This window comes from Cervus canadensis, chromosome 29, assembly GCF_019320065.1.
Source record: "Cervus canadensis isolate Bull #8, Minnesota chromosome 29, ASM1932006v1, whole genome shotgun sequence".
NCBI lineage: Eukaryota > Metazoa > Chordata > Mammalia > Artiodactyla > Cervidae > Cervus > Cervus canadensis.
The window spans coordinates 42,347,670-42,363,247 of record NC_057414.1 but is presented as its reverse complement, the minus strand read 5'-3'; the positions used below and the strand labels follow the sequence as shown (position 1 = coordinate 42,363,247).

Below are 15,578 nucleotides of genomic sequence, written 5' to 3'. Positions count from 1 at the left end.
GAACTCAGCCAAGTTCCCCAAGCTTCCTGGGCCTCAAGAATCAATTTCACAGGTTGAGGTTTGTTTAAAAAAATAAGCTAAATAGATTCTTGGGTCCCACCCTGTGACTCAGAATCCAGAGAGGCCTGGGGTCCAGGAATCCCTTTTATTTTTAAAGAGCCCCAGGGGATTCTTATCATCAGGGAAGTCTGGGTAATAACCTCTCTAGGTCTCTCTGCAAGTCTCAACACTGACCTACATTAGAGCCATTTGGAGAGCTTCTAAAACTAGCAATGCAATATAGAGGATTCCATTCCCTAGAGAGGGACTTAAGTGGTGTCAACTACAAACTGGTGCTTGCCAAGGGTATTTGCCATCTGCCTCGGAGGAGATTGAATCCTGTCTGGCTGCAGCTGTTGACCATCGACATGCCCTGCAAGGAGTTCAGTGTGGAGAATGAGGCACTTTGTGCTCCAGGGAAAGTGGTGTAACAGGTCTTTCAGTTCAGTTCAGCTCAGTTCAGTCGCTCAGCCGTTTCCAACTCTTTGTGACCCCATGGACTGCAGCATGCCAGGCTTCCCTGTCCATCACCAATTTCCGGAGCTTACTCAAACTCATGTCCATTGAGTTGGTGATGCCATCCAACCATCTCATCCTCTGTCGTCCCCTTCTCCTCCTGCCATCAATCTTTCCCAGCATCAGGGTCTTTTCAAATGAGTCAGTTCTTCGAATCAGGTTGCCAGAGTACTGGAGTTTCAGCTTCAGCATCAGCCCTTCCAATGAATATTCAGGATTGATTTCCTTTAGGCTGGAGTGGTTTGATCTTCCTGCTGTCCAAGGGACTCTCAAGAGTTTTCTCCAACACTGCAGTTCAAAAGCATCAATTCCTCGGCGCTCAGCTTTGTTTATAGTCCAACTCTCACATCCATACATGACTACTGGAAAAATCATAGCTTTGACTAGATGGACCTTTGTTGGCAAGGTAATGTCTCTGCTTTTTAATATGCTGTCTAGGTTGGTCATAACTTTTCTTCCAAGGAGCAAGCGTCTTTTAATTTCCTGGCTGCAGTCACCATCTGCAGTGATTTTGGAGCCCCCCAAAATAAAGTCATTCACCGTTTTCATTGTTTCTCCGTCTATTTGCCATGAAGTGATGGAACCAGATGCCATGATCTTAGTTTTCTGAATGTTGAGTTTTACAGCAACTTTTTCACTCTCCTCTTTCACTTTCATCAAGAGACTCTAGTTCTTCTTCCCTTTCTGCCATAAGGGTGGTGTCATCTGCATATCTCTGATTTCTCCTGGCAATCTTGATTCCAGCTTGTGCTTCATCCAGCCCAGTGTTTCTCATGATGTACTCTGCGTATAAGTTAAATAAGCAGGGTGACAAAATACAGCCTTGATGTACTCCTTTCCAATTTGGAACCAGTCTGTTGTTCCATGTCCAGTTCTAACTGTTGCTTCCCGACCTCCATACGGATTTCTCAAGAGGCAGATCAGGTGGTCTGGTATTCCCATCTCTTGAAGAATTTTCCACGGTTTGTTGTGATCCACACAGTCAAAGGCTTTGGCATAGTCAATAAAGCAGAAGTAGATGTTTTTCTGGTGTTCTCTTGCTTTTTCGATGATCCAGCAGATGTTGGCAATTTGATCTCTGGATCCTCTGCCTTTTCTAAATCCAGCTTGAACATCTGGAAATTCATGGTTCATGCACTGTTGAAGCCTGGCTTGGAGAATTTTGAGCATTACTTTACTAGCGTGTGAGATGAGTGCAATTGTGTGGTAGTTTGAGCAATCTTTGGCATTGCGTTTCTTAGGGATTGGAATGAAAACTGACCTTTTCCAGTCCTGTAGCCACTGCTGAGTTTTTCAAACTTGCTGGCATATTGAGTGCAGCACTTTCACAGCATCATTTTTAAGACCTGAAATAGCTCAACTGGAATTCCATCACCTCCACTAGCTTTGTTCATAGTGATGCTTCCTAAGGCCCACTTGACTTTGCATTCCAGGATGTCTGGCTCTAGGTTGGTGATCACACCATCGTGATTATCTGGTGATGAAGATTTTTTTTGTGTAGTTCTTCTGTGTATTCTTGCCACCTCTTCTTAGTATCTTCTTTCTGTTAGGTCCATGCCATTTCTGTCCTTTATTGTGCCCATCTTTGCATGAGATGTTCCCTTGATATCTCTAATTTTCTTGAAGAGATCTCTAGTCTTTCCCATTCTATTATTTTCCTCTATTTCTTTGCACTGCTCCTGAGGAAAGGCTTTATTATCTCTCCTTGCTATTCTTTGGAACTCTGCATTCAGATGGGTATATCTTCCTTTTCTCCTTTTCCTTTCGTTTCTCTTCTTTTCATAGTTATTTGTAAGGCCTCCTCAGACAACCATTTTGCCTTTTTGCATTTCTTTTTCTTGGGGATGGTCTTGATCCCTGCCTCCTGTACAATGTCACAACCTCTGTCCATAGTTGTTTAAGTGAAAGTGAAAAGTGAAAAGTGAAGTAACTCAGTCGTGTCCGACTCTTTGCGACCCTGTGGACTGTAGCCCACCAGGCTTCTCCGTCCATGGGATTCTCCAGGCAAGAATACTGGAGTGGGTGTCCTTCTCCAGGGGATCTTCCCGACCCAGGGATCTAACCCAGGTCTCCCGAGTTGCAGGCAGACGCAGGCAGACACTTTAACCTCTGAGCCACCAGGGAAGCCCTAGGCACTCTGTCAGACCTAATAAACAGGTCTTTAGATAGATATTTTCAGGAACTGATTTCATAATCCTGACCCTTGCATCTCCTCATATCTGTATGTGTTGGTCACTCAGCTGTGTCTGACTTTTTGCAACCCCATGGACTGTCGCCCACCAGGCTCTTCTGTCCATGGAATTCTCCAGGCAAGAATACGGGAAGGGCAGTCATTCGCCACTCCAGGGGATCTTCCCAACCCAGGGATCGAACCAAGGTCTCCTGCATTGCAGGCAGATTCTTTACTGTCTGAGTCACCAGGGGAGCTTACCAAAACTAGGAAAGCACTAAATCCCTTCATGATGACATCAGCTCTTCATGACAAGCAGAAAACTTTTTGTAAGATAAGTGCTTGATTGCACTGAACTCCCCATTCACCAAAATCTTATGTTGACTAAAAAAAAAAAAAAAATGTACAACTTGAGAGTTGTGAGTTAAGTTTTATTTGGGGCAAAATGAGGGCTGGAGCCCGGGAGGCAGCATCTCAGATAGCTCTGAGAGACTGCTCCAAAGCGGCAGTGGGGGGATAGTCAATATATAATGTTTTGGTGAAGGACACCATAAAACACTCAATTTACAAAAGGTTTTTTGTTAGTCATGAGAATTTGATGTCACCATGAAGGGATTTAATGCTTCTCTAGATATGAGGAGATGCAAGGATTGAGGTCATAAAATCTGTTCCTAAAAACATCCAACTATCTAAAGGCCTGTCCCACCAGATTCCCTGGAGCACAGAGTGCCTCACTCCACCCTGGACTCCCTCAGGGGTTATTGAAGGTCAACAGCTATAGCAGCATGGGATTCAATCTCCGTAGAAGCAGATGGCAAATGCCTTTGTTGTTCAGTCATTGGCAATGTTCTTGGTAAGTGCCAATTTGTAGTTGACACTTACATATTGACCTTCCCCCACTAATTCTTTGGAGCAGTTTCTCAGAGCTATCTGGGGTGCTGTCTCTTGGGCTGCAGTCCTCATCTTGCCCCAAATAAAACTTAACACGTAATTCTCTGTGCATCTTTTTTCAGTTGACAGTAATATCATGCTGGTGATTCTAAGACCTCTGAGTTGGTGGTTAAAATGCATAAGAACAGTTGGGGGTGGTGGGGAAGGTGGGGGCTCAGGAATCTGTGTTTCCCACCAGCACCTTGTCCCAATTAGATTCTGTCACGAGTTTACAGATGCCCACAATGAGGAATGCATTTTCTAGCCACATTGGACTCCCCACCCAGGCTTTTGCCTGGGCAGTTTTCTCTATCTGGGGTAGAATACCCCTTCCAACTTCGACCTCCAGGGGAACTCAACCTGGAGGTAGGAGAGAGCCTGGATGGAGAAATGTCTTACTTCCTAACCAGACTTCAACTTATTTATGTGTCTGAGCTAACTGTCCAAAATCCATACTACCTTTGTTCACAGCAGTCCATTTTCTGAAAACAGTACTTTCCTGGGGGCTCAGATGGTAAAGAATCTAGCCTACAAGGCAGGAAACCGGGTTCAATCCCTGGGTCAGGAAGATCTCCCTGGAGAAGGGAATGGCAACCCACTCCAGTAATCTTGCTTGGAGAATTTCACGGGGTCACAAAGAGTCAAACAGGACTCAGCAACTAACACTTTCACTTTGTTCATAGCGGTCCGTATCTAGTTCTCAATTAGTTTCTTTGTTCAGACCTCCACCTGGTGGTATTGACATGAGATTCACCTGAACCTAAGGGAAGCCACCAGACTCAGAATTTCACAGGGACCAGCCAGCACTGAGCCCATGTTCCCTGAAAACGGGGTCCATCTCTTGGTTCAGCCAAAAGATCAGGAGAAGGAAGAATTTATTACTTGAAGCAAGTAACGAGAACACTGGGGATTTTTCTCAGAGTGATGTATCCCTGAACAGCAAACTTGGGGAAGCTTTAAGCTAAGGGTACCTACATATTCATAAACTGACTTGTGTCCTATATGCATGTTCATGAAGGGGCTTGAATGGAGGGGAATTCAGCATAGAACTGGGGCAAAGGCTGACAGAGTTAGGTTCCAGTTGATCCATTGGTTGAGCACCTGGGGGGTGAGGTGTTAAATCCCGCAAAATAGCTCAGGAATGTGCTTTAGACTAATCTTTATCATTGAAACAAAACTGGAAGTTTACAACTGATTTATTATCTTTGCTGTTGTTAATTCTCTTACCTGATAACAGTGTTTGCACCCTTAAGAGCATTATTGCTGAGATCTGTTCAGGGCCGCATTTTTTTTTTTAATCATCTATCTTCTTTCATGGGAGGCAGTAATTTTGGTTTGTTTTGGTCACTTCTGCATCCTCTGGTTGGCACAGAGCCCCATTTTGGAAACGTTCTGTTCGACCAAGCCTTCTAAACTCTCTAGATCCTGAGTGGCCTCGATATACAGACTAGGAAACTGAGGCTCAGAGAAGGGAAGCCACTTGTCCAAGGTCACACCGAGACTCCTCCCCATTACCATCACCCCCACCACACCACAGCTGCTAAAAGACACAATCACATCAAGTCGTGTGGCACAAGCGCCATTTCCTTCCCCCTGCCCTTCGCAAACCCTTTTTCTTCGACTTCTCCTCCACCCACTAGCGCGCATCTGAGTGTACCCGTACCCCGAGCCCGGGTGCTGTCTGTTATGCTTGCGGCTTTGGTAGACACGTGCTACTCGGGTGAATGAATCGCATGGCCCCACCCCCGCCGACAGCCAATCACAGCCTGTCAAAGCATGGCCACTTCCGCCTATTGCGGGACGCGGCGGGGGCCTTGCGGCCCACGTGGGGCTCTGGAGACAAGGGAGTAGGCGGTGGTGTACCAGGGGCGGGCTCCCCCAGCCTCGTCACCAATCCAGTGGCCCGCTGGGGACGCGCGGGGAGGGGCTAACGTGGGGCGCCAAGGCTTAAACGTGACGGGCGGGCGGGCGTAGGGAGGAGTCCTGAGCAGGGGAGCGGTGAGTGACGGAGGGCGCTGTCCAATAACAGGAGGGGTTGGGCTGCCTGAGCCAATAGGAAGTCCGTAAGGCGGGACTGGGACTGCAGCAAGTTCGGTTGCGCGGAGACCGCAGCTGTTCCCTGTCAGTGGAGGCAGCGGCCGTAGAGGCGGTGGCGACGACTTGCGGCGGCAGCGAGGAGGTGAGTGCCGGCGGCGCTGTGCATTTCCCGCTTCCCGCAGCGGGTCGGAGCGGGTGGGCGTGCGCCGGCGCTGCCGCGGGGGACGCTTATGTAAGGGTCGCGCGCGCCAAGGAGGCGCGGGCTCCACGAGTGACGGCTGGAGGAGACGGCGGCGGGCGGCGCGCGACGCGGCGCGACGTGCGCCGCCCCTCCCCTCCCCCTCCGGCGGGGGACTGCCTGCGCGAGCCCTCCGCCCCGCCCCGGGACCCCTCCTCGCGGATCCCTCGCCCCAGTCCTCCCGGCCCGCCAGCCGGCGAGCATCCTCCCCGCGCGGGCACCGCCCGGCCTCGTCCGCCCCGCGCCCAGGGGGGCCACTGGCGGCCTTATTCCTGCTCTCGGGCCCATTTTGCAGATGGAGAAGCTGAGGGCACGGAGCCCTCAGATGCCTCGCGCGAGGTCCCTGAGGGTTCGAACCCAGGTCTGTCAGAATCCGGAGCCCAAGTGTCCCCCGTCATACTGGAAGTTGCTCAGCTCTGAAGAAAGCCGTGGCGTGTAAGGAGAGGGTTTTCCGTGTTCCGAGTGCCTGCACTCTGCTTCCCATAGGGTCCTCCTAGTAACCCCTGGGGGGCATTCTTATAATTCCACTTAGTTGCAGAGGTGGAAGCCTGGGGCGCTCAGAGGCAGTGATTAGGAGGAGATGGGGCTGGGCTCAGTCCGTTATTTCTACAGCTTTCAGCAGTCTACGAAGTGCAGTGAGTAGCATCTGGGCCTCGGGCAAATGCCCTCCTGGGCACGCAGGCTGAAGCCCTGTCGGGGAGGACCTGCCATACAGGTTCCTCCCAGCTTGTCTTGAATTGTGTACTCTGAGTGAGTTCTTTCACTTCTGGGGATTCCTTTCCTCATTTCACAAGTGCTGGGGCCAGGTCAGGTCCCTCAGCCCCTGGCACCTTTGAAATTCTTAAAAATCTGATTTTTAAGAGAGAAAGAGAACCCCATTCTTTGAGAAAACTGAGGCTCACAACGGTAGCAATATTTGCCAGATTATAACCAGAGCCTCCCCAGTCTTTACCAAGAGGTCAGCCTTCCCCTTGCTCCCTTACCCCCTGCACCCGCAGCCTTGGCTTCCCCCTCACTCTTCCCCTGCCTGTGTTGGAAACACTTGCACTGGGATGGATGTGGTCAGCATTTCTACCCGCTTGCAGCTACAGCTTTTCTGCTTGCCCGCTCTTCATCTAAACTCTTGAACCCTTGCTTGCATTCTCTGCACACTTGTCATGTTCAGAGCCCTAGACTGGGTGCTGCATGAACCAAGACCTGGGAGATGAGGTGCCCCAGAACTGCCAACAAACTGGTTGGGGGAGAGGAAAAGAAACAGAACGTAAGCAGCCAGTCAGCATGCCGTAGATGTTTGTGGAGAGCGGGTGTGGGCGAGGTATGGCCCAAGGAGGACATGGAGGAGGAAGTTTTGTAGAGGCTGGCACATCAGGGTGAGAGACACCAAGGCCAGGGAGAGGAGGACTGGACTGGCTGGAGGCTGGACAGGCATGGATTGGGGAAGGCTCCATGGAAAAGGTGAATTGCAAGCCTTTTGATTTCGCTGGGGCCAGCAGTGAAGAAGCAGTGATGGATTCGAGCGGCCAGGGTTTTACGATGAAGTAGAGGTTAGGTTTAAGTAACTAGAGCCTCCCAGAGGAAGGCTGAGGAAGGCGGAAGGAGAGCATGGAGGAAACAGGTAGGGGTTCCCAGTAGAGTGAGATGTTCGGTTGGTCCCCGAACCTCTGCAGGAGACATAACAAGGTGAGGACGCTCGCTAAGTCAGAAGTGCGGTTGTGTCCAAAGGCACCAGGGTGCTTGGCCGGGCTCTGAGGGCCCAGAAGCAGCGGGCCTGAGCTACAGTTTGCTATGTTTGTATTCTAACAAGCAGCCTGTGAGCAGACGTCCTTCTGAGAAGTTTCTTAGTGGCTGCTCTGCCTGTCCTGAAGGAAAGGGCTTTGCTCACTGTGGTTGCTCAGTATCTGTTGTTTAAATTAGGCGGCCATTCAGGCTTTCCCCAGTTTACCCCAAGTCCCCTCTGCGCCTTATCTCTGTCTCTTTCTTTCCCGAAGCCTGCTCCAGCTCGATCGACTGTCACCTCCAGCGTCACTGCTCAGAGAGGTCTGCCGTGGCGCCAGCCCGGTGGGTCCCTGCTGCCTTCAATGCGCCTGCACGGGCGGCTTGCCTTTTTCTTCCTTTCTGGCCCTCTGCCTTCTTTTCTTCTGTCTTGCTTCCAGAGCCCTGGGTGCTGTGATCGGTGCCTGTCCTGACACTGCTCCCCGAGGCGGGGGGACTAGGGCTCTGCGGGACTGCAGACCGAGGTCTCGTTCCAAGTTGCAGCCCATTCTGGTGCTGCAAGGATGATTGTCACAAATCAGAGGATCTGGGCGGAGGGCCTGGGCAGCCCCGGACCATCCACATCCCTCTCCAGCACCCTTCTGTGTGAGTGGGACACTTCATGCACCTCGGAGTTGCCCTTGAGGACTATGGGCCTTCTCTCTGGCTGCCTCCCAGGAGCATCTTACTCTTCTGAGCGGGGCCTCCTCCCTCCATCCGGAAAGTGTGCCTGTTTTGGGGGCTAGTTTCTCTTCCGGAGACGTCCTTCACAGAAGTGGGGCGTTTTGCCTGCTCTCTTTGAAGCTTCACCTGGGCCTGCTTGACCCTGTCTTCCCTTCTGTCCTAACTGCCTCTAGCCTCAGCTGTGGAAACTTTGCCAAACTGTCAAAGGAGTGGGGCCTGATAGTGGAGGATGGGAAGATGACGAAAAGAGGAAACCATGCCCTCTTACTGAAGGAAAAGGCGGGACCCCACCTCCTGGGCTCTTTCTTCCACTTGGCCCCGCAGGTACCCTCTTCTGCCTAGCCTCATCTGAGACGACTCGCTGCTGCCCCCTCCTCTGCTCTTATTCCTGGTGACCTTGTTCTCTGCAGGCCTTTTCCTCTTATCTTGTCCTGGCGAAATTACTCTTCAGACTTTTCTGCATTAAGCCTTGCTGAATCTATTGAGTTGAACCTGGGTTCTCTCTTTTAATCATAATGATGATAAATAATGATTTCTTGTTATAATAAAAGCCAGCCTTTGTTGAGCTCTTACTATGAGGTGGCAGGGACCTTGCTAAGCCCCTTTTATGTATTATTTATCACAACAACCCTACAACAAAAGTACTGTTAGCTCCTTGTTTACAGATGAGGAACCGTGGGTGCATAACTCCCCCAGAGTCAACCAGCTTGCAGAGGGTGCAGCTGGGGTCCGCCCCACGCTCTCCAGGCTCAGGGTACCTGCTTGGGTCCATCTCATGTGTTATCCTGTTGTTAACCTCTCTTAGCTCGCCCCCAAAAACCTGCTTTTTGGCACTTGGGGAGCAGAGCCTGTGCCTTCTGGCACGGTGCCCTGTGCAAGGTATGTGCTCAAGAAGTATTTTAATGAATTGAAAGCCCCAAACATTCATTTTCAGTCTTGACATAATCTACCAAGGCAATTGCTTTTCTCGGAATACGGCCTTAGTTCATCTGATGGTGCATTGGCCTGTGTCTCCATTTTGCTCTTTCCTGACCTGTTGTTAAAGCTGACGGACAGGTGTGGTCATTCAAAAACAAGTGGTCAGTCTGTAAACTCCAGAATGTGGACAGGAGCCACTATCTGGGCTCCCACGGGTCCAAACACAGGGTATGCTCTTCGTGTGTGCGCGTGTGTGTGGAGTGGACGGGGGAGGGGTGCTGCTCTCTGCAGGGAGGGATGTGAGGACATAGTCAGGGAAATAGGAGACGTGATGGCTTCTTCGTTTGTGTGTCAGGTTGCAGAGAGAGACAGGAACCAAACTCAGAGAACCCGGAGGGGAGGCAACTCCTAAGGACTGGAGAAGGCTCTGCAGAGAAGATAGGACTGGGGCTAGATGGAGTGGGCAGGAGGACCAGGCACTTCAGATCAAAGGAGAGAAGTTTCTAGAACTTCCTGTTCTTGTGTAGGGGGTGCCAGAAAAGAGCTTTACTTAAATGCTTCTTACTGGGCCCATCGGCTAAGGTCTGAGCGCGTCCTCTGTACCAGGCGGGGTGCCAGCACTTGGAGCGTGTGTGACCTCCTCAGCAGCTCTCTGACCTGGGTGGAGGTGTCACTCCCATTTCACGGAGGAGGAGACAAGCCTTGAGTGGTCCTGGGAGTGGGTGGCAAGGCAGTGGAGCCCAGGCAGCTGGATGGCAGAGCGCGGGTGCTCTCAGCCCTGTGTGGCCTGGTGTTCCCCCCCCCACCCCGCCCCCAGGTACCCCTCCCTTAGATCAGGGGGCGGGCCGGGGGGCGGAAGCACAGCAGCAGTTCTGCTCTGGGTTCTAAGTGTGTGCTCCTGTCTCGCCTGGGTTCTCTGGGGAGCAGTTGGAGAGAATCGGGGTAACACTGTCTTCTTCTTTTATTTAGATAGTGCCTGCCTTCCGAGAGCCGACAAACACTGAGGGTAAGTCATGTGCCTGGATCCAGGTCAGTGGGATGTGCGCGGGTCGTCTCCAGGAGCAGCCGCTGTAGATGTCAGCGGCCCTGGCGCGTCAGTGATCAAGCTCAGTCAATAAAAAAGGCCAAGCAGTCCGATTTTTGGAAAATATAAGCAGTCTTTGTCTGTTCCCAGCGCTTTTGGTTTTCTTGGTTTTCACAAGACCACGGTGTCTGGCTCCCTGCTGGCCCCAGTTGGCAGCTAGCCCACCTCAGCAGGAGGCCCAGCTTCTGGAAGGGTGTGGCTCAGGAGGCCTGTGGGGGGAGTGGGGTGTGGCTCCTCAGGACCTCAGGAAGCCCCCCTGTAGGGCCAGGCAGCCTCTGAGGAGACCCCTTGAGTCCATGTGGAGGGCAGGCAGCTGGGCCGAGGGGCCTGGGGAGGCTGCAGGGGGTGGCTCTGTTGGCTGGCTGAAACAGCACTGGACGCATGTCCCCAGAACGATGCAGGCGGGGGCAGTGGACTTGCCCCTTCTTCCCCGTGGCCCTCCGTGTGGCAGCGTGGCCCTGGACAACCTCCTGCTCTTAAGGTTGCCCCTCCTGCAGGAAATGCCACTGATTGCTCTGATCCTGGTGCCTCTCCTCAGCTTGAATTCCGAAGTCAGTGGGCTGGGGGCGCCCTTGATGGTCTGAGAGGGCGCCCTGGCCGGGCATGGTCCTGGCTCCATGCAGCAGCCCGCCTGCATTTCAGACGCTGATATGCCTCCCCGCTCCACCCAGAGGCCGGCCATCCGCTGCCCCCGTTTCGCAGCCAGGTTCCTGGCTCAGGGACCGTGTTGCCCAGAGCTCAGGCCAGTGCTCAGTGTGGGGATTCCTTTGCCCAGGGATTTTTCTCAGATGACCCTTCAAGACCCATAAGCTATTCTCCATCCTGAGATTTTTCCATGTCCTCACATATCCTAGGTCTTGGGCCAACAGTGGCTGTTTTCCACCCTGAGATGGCATTTGCTTGGAGAAGCGGGCTGAGTGTTAAGGCAGATGGTATGAGTGGAAATGCCCCTGGACCTTTGACAGACTCCACCCTCCACAAACTTCCACTGCCCTCTTCTCTCTGCTCTCAGCCTTCCGTCTTGGCTGACAGAGTTGAATGTTGTCACTCTTACTGGCATCCCTGTGAGGAGCAGAGGAGCAGCTGGGTGACGATCCCAAACCACCTCTCTTATGGAACTGAGAAATGGGGGCCTAGAGGAAGCTAATGAGCAAAATCCAAGATTCTGACCCCTTTCTTCCCCCTCCCAACCCCCCACCAGAGTGTCATCTTTTATTGTGTGTCTTCCCCAAATCCATCCATTGGAAAGTCGCCAGGAAGGGCCTTCTTCTCCCAGATCATCTAATTTGTTAAAGCTTGCTTGGCTTCTCAGTCCCCGCATCCTTCCTGAGTCCCCAGAGCTTTGCTTAGTTACCGTAACTAAGACTCTGCCATTGAAGGTTCCTGCCCTCCCCTGTCCTCCTCCTCTCGTCTCCTTGGTGATCCTGGAGGGTGGTGGATGTGGCTTTTTTTTTTATGCCAGGAGGCATAACTCCTGGTCATCTCAACGTGCCCACATTGCTGCCATTCCTCACCCGCTCATCCTGATTTGCCTGCAGGCCAGGGGGAGGGTGGGGCAGGCTGGGATGTCCAGGGCTGCTTTAAGTACATTTCCACCAGCTGTGTGTTGCAGTGGGGCCAGATGCCACATGCTGCAGCTCCTCTCCTTGTTGACATCCTGGCTGACGCCTCGGGAAAATTCCACGGTCTGGCTGTGCTGAGTCATGCTTTGTCTCTGAGGATGTATGTGTCACCTTTCCAATGCCTGTCACTGGTCAGCCCAGGGTCTGTCTGCAGTTACCATGGACTGAGATTGTGCTGCTAATCTTTTCGATTTGCCCATCACTGTATGCTTCTCTGAGTGCTTTTTCTAACGTGCTGTTTTATCAATACAAAATTTATTAATCTTAAATCATTCATAATAAGTAGATTCTTTATCCTGGAAAACACTCCTCTCATGAATGAGGAAACTGAGGTTTGGAGGGACTAAGTGACTTGGTGAGTTTTGGGTGACTGGTGAGTGGCACGTTGGGGTAAGATTTTTTTTATCCCCTTACCCTGGGTTTTTGTATAATGCAAAGATTTTTCAGAAGTAACTTTGGTTGAAAAAATTGATTGTCAGTTTGTTTAAGCCACAGACTCAGAAATCTCATTCTTCCTTTAAGGGCCAGTCTTTTACATCTAACTTTTAAGTGTAGCCTACAAATCTTTCTGTTCTATTTGTGATTCTAGAACATGTTCACAATCATTTTAAGGGGGTTTGGGTTAACACTAGATCTATTTGCAATCTTAACTCATATGAAGATTTTAAGTTGAGTTTATGAATTATATTCAGCTTCCTTTAGTTAATACTTGCAGTATTCTGATTAACAAAATCTTCCATATTCCTGTAAATCTAATAAACTGACTCTTAAGTTTTCTTATACATTCCTATACCGTTTTATCTTATTTTTTTACACAGCTTGATTGAGGTATTTTTAACATAAAAATTGCACATATTTGAAGTGTACCATTTATGTTTTGACATATGCATACTCTTGTGAAATCATGAGCACAGTTAAGATAGTGATTGTCCAAAAGTGTCCCTTGATTATCCTTCCCACTCACTCCTCTCTGCTTCCCCCATCTCCAAGTAATCACTAACTGCTTTCTGTTATTATAAATTAGTTGGCACTTTCAGGAATATTATGTAAGTGAACTTGTATAATATGTATTCCTTTTTTGTCTGGCTTCATTCACTCAGCATAATTATTTTGAGGTTTGTCCGTGTTGCATGTATCAACAGTTCTTTCAATGGCTGAGTAATATTCCGTTAGTGGATATTCCACAATTTGTCTGTTCACTTGTTATTGGTCATTTTAGTTTCCAGTTTTTGGCAATTTTAAATAAAGCTTATATGACTCTCTGTGTACAAGTCTCTGTATGGTCATATACTTCCTTTTCTCTTGGGCAGAGGCATAGGAGTGGAGTGGCTGGATGGTATGGTAGGTGTGTGTTTAACTTAAACTGCCGAGCCATTTTCCAAAGTGCTTGTGTCATTTTACATTCCTACCTGCAGCGAGTGAGCTGGTCCCTCCATCCTCACCAACTCTGGAGATGGTCAGTGTTTTTCATTTTAGCCATTTTAAAAGGTATGTAGTGGTATCTCATGGTGGTTTCAGTTTGAATTTCTCGGGTGACTAATGATGTTGAGCATCTTTTCATATGCTTACTTGTCATCTGCTAATACTGATTTTAAACAGTAAAATTCCAACTTAAGAGAGGAAAATATGCTCCACTACAGGGCAGGGCATTAAGGGCATGAAGATAGTTGAAACCTAAGCCTTAAAAAAAGCATCTGACATGGTGATTTCAGCTCTAAAAATGTCGCCTAAGGTATAATGGGACAAGCACACAAACATATTCAGCTGTTCAGACCAGCATTTTTCTGGCAAAAAGAAATGTGAAACTGGTACTTCCCTGGTGGTCCAGTGGTTAAGATACTGCACTTCCAATGCATGTAGAGGTTGCAGGTTCAAACCCTGGTTGGGGAATGAAGATCCAACATGCCGTGCAGCTAAAAAAAAAAAAAAAAGACTCTTTAAGGGCTTCCCTGGTGGCTCAGTGGTAAAGAATCTGCCTGCGGTTGACAAGGGACACCAGTTCAATCGCTGGCCCAGGAAGATTCCACACGCCGTGGAGCAGTTAAGCCTGTGTGCCGCAACTACTGAGCCCGCCCCGATGAGAAGCCCACCCACTGCAACTAGAGTAGCCCTTGCTCCCCACAACTAGAGAAGGCCCAGGTGCAGCAATGAAGACCCAGCAGAGCCCGTAAATAAATAAGTAACTCTTTAAAAAAAAGTGAAACCACCAAAATGTACATGAGAAAAGGATTGCGACGTATGTAATCTTTTATTGCATCATACAGCGCAGCTTGAAAAATAGCCCACATGCCCTTATCAAACTGTGGCTCTGATCTGTTCCCACAGAATAAGAGCCGTGATGCTTTTACTCGAGACAGGTAAAACAAGGTGTAGAACACCTTAATTTTGGTAATCTGGGAATGTTAACACCTCATTTGTTATTTGGAAATGTTATTCCAGTTTTTTTTTTTCTGGATGCTGGGATTATAAAACTATGTGTTAAAAAAAATTTGCTGTGTCTTTTAAATCAGAGTTTTGAAAAATTTAGAGCAGTGTGGCATTTGTAACACTATTTAGAGCTTAAGACCAAGTACAGAGTATTTAAGTATCAGAGTTCTTTTACCCATATATATTTCAAAAAGTTGTTTAGGGGGATGAAAACCTCTTTTTAAATGCCATATGAGATATAGATTCCTGGGGAATGGTGTAATAAGGATTTCTGAAAGATACTCCTCTGTATAAGAAAAGAAAACTGGCAAAAACTGGCAAAATCAGCTTGTTCAGAACTCTAAATTAACCAAAGGCTTGCAGCAACCCAAGGTACATTTATTCAAGAAAAATGGCTGAATCTTATTTTCAACAAAAAATTATGAGACATGTAAAAACAAGAAAGAATGGCATGTACAACAGGAAAAGATGCAATCCATAGAAACCATCCCTTGAGGAAACTCAGACCTTGGACTTTAAACAGAAGATTTTAAATCATCTGCTGAAAAATATGTTTAAAGAACTAAAAAAAGTATGAGAACCGTGCCTCACCAAATATGATCAGTAAGTGATAGAAATTATAAAAAAAATTCTGGAGTTGAAAATTATGATAACTAACGTGAAAAAAATCACTAGAGAAGCTCAACGGCAGAGTTGGGCAAGTGGAAGAAACAGCAAACTTTGTTTGGCCTTTTTTTTTTTTCTTTTTTAAAGGCCTTGCCATGCGGCTTGTGGGATCTTGGTTCCCTGACCAGGGACTGAACCCACACCCTTAGCAGTGAAAGCGTGGAGTCCTAACCACTGGACTGCAAGGGAATTCTCAGGATCAGCAAACTTGAAGATAGGTGTATTGAGATTAAACACTGAGGAACAAGAGGAAAAAAGAGTGAGGGAAAAGAAACAGAGCCTCAGACATCTACAACATACACATGATGGGAGTCCTAGAAAGAGGGTAGAGCAAAAGGAGCAGAATGAAGTTTGAAGAAATAATAGCCCCAAACTTCTCAAATTTGATGAAAAACAATAATTTAGGTACCCGAGAGGTTCAGTGAACTCCAAGCAGGATAAAATTAAAGAGATTCACACATAGACACGCCATGATCAAAGAATCTTGAAAGCAGA

At 48.8% G+C, this 15,578-nt stretch overlaps 1 protein-coding gene across 2 annotated transcripts in view; it reads left to right on the top strand.

The window, feature by feature from the left end:
• The first annotated feature begins 5,736 nt into the window (after positions 1-5,736).
• PC (pyruvate carboxylase) overlaps positions 5,737-15,578 on the top strand; it is a 101,747-nt gene continuing 91,905 nt past the window's right edge. Inside the window, exons 1-3 of one of the 2 annotated variants that reach the window (XM_043451068.1) lie at positions 5,737-5,834; positions 6,226-6,365; positions 10,254-10,290. The gene's annotated coding sequence lies outside the window, so the exon portion shown is untranslated. The remainder of the gene's footprint in view (positions 5,835-6,225; positions 6,366-10,253; positions 10,291-15,578) is intronic. The other variant, XM_043451067.1, reaches the window with a different exon arrangement.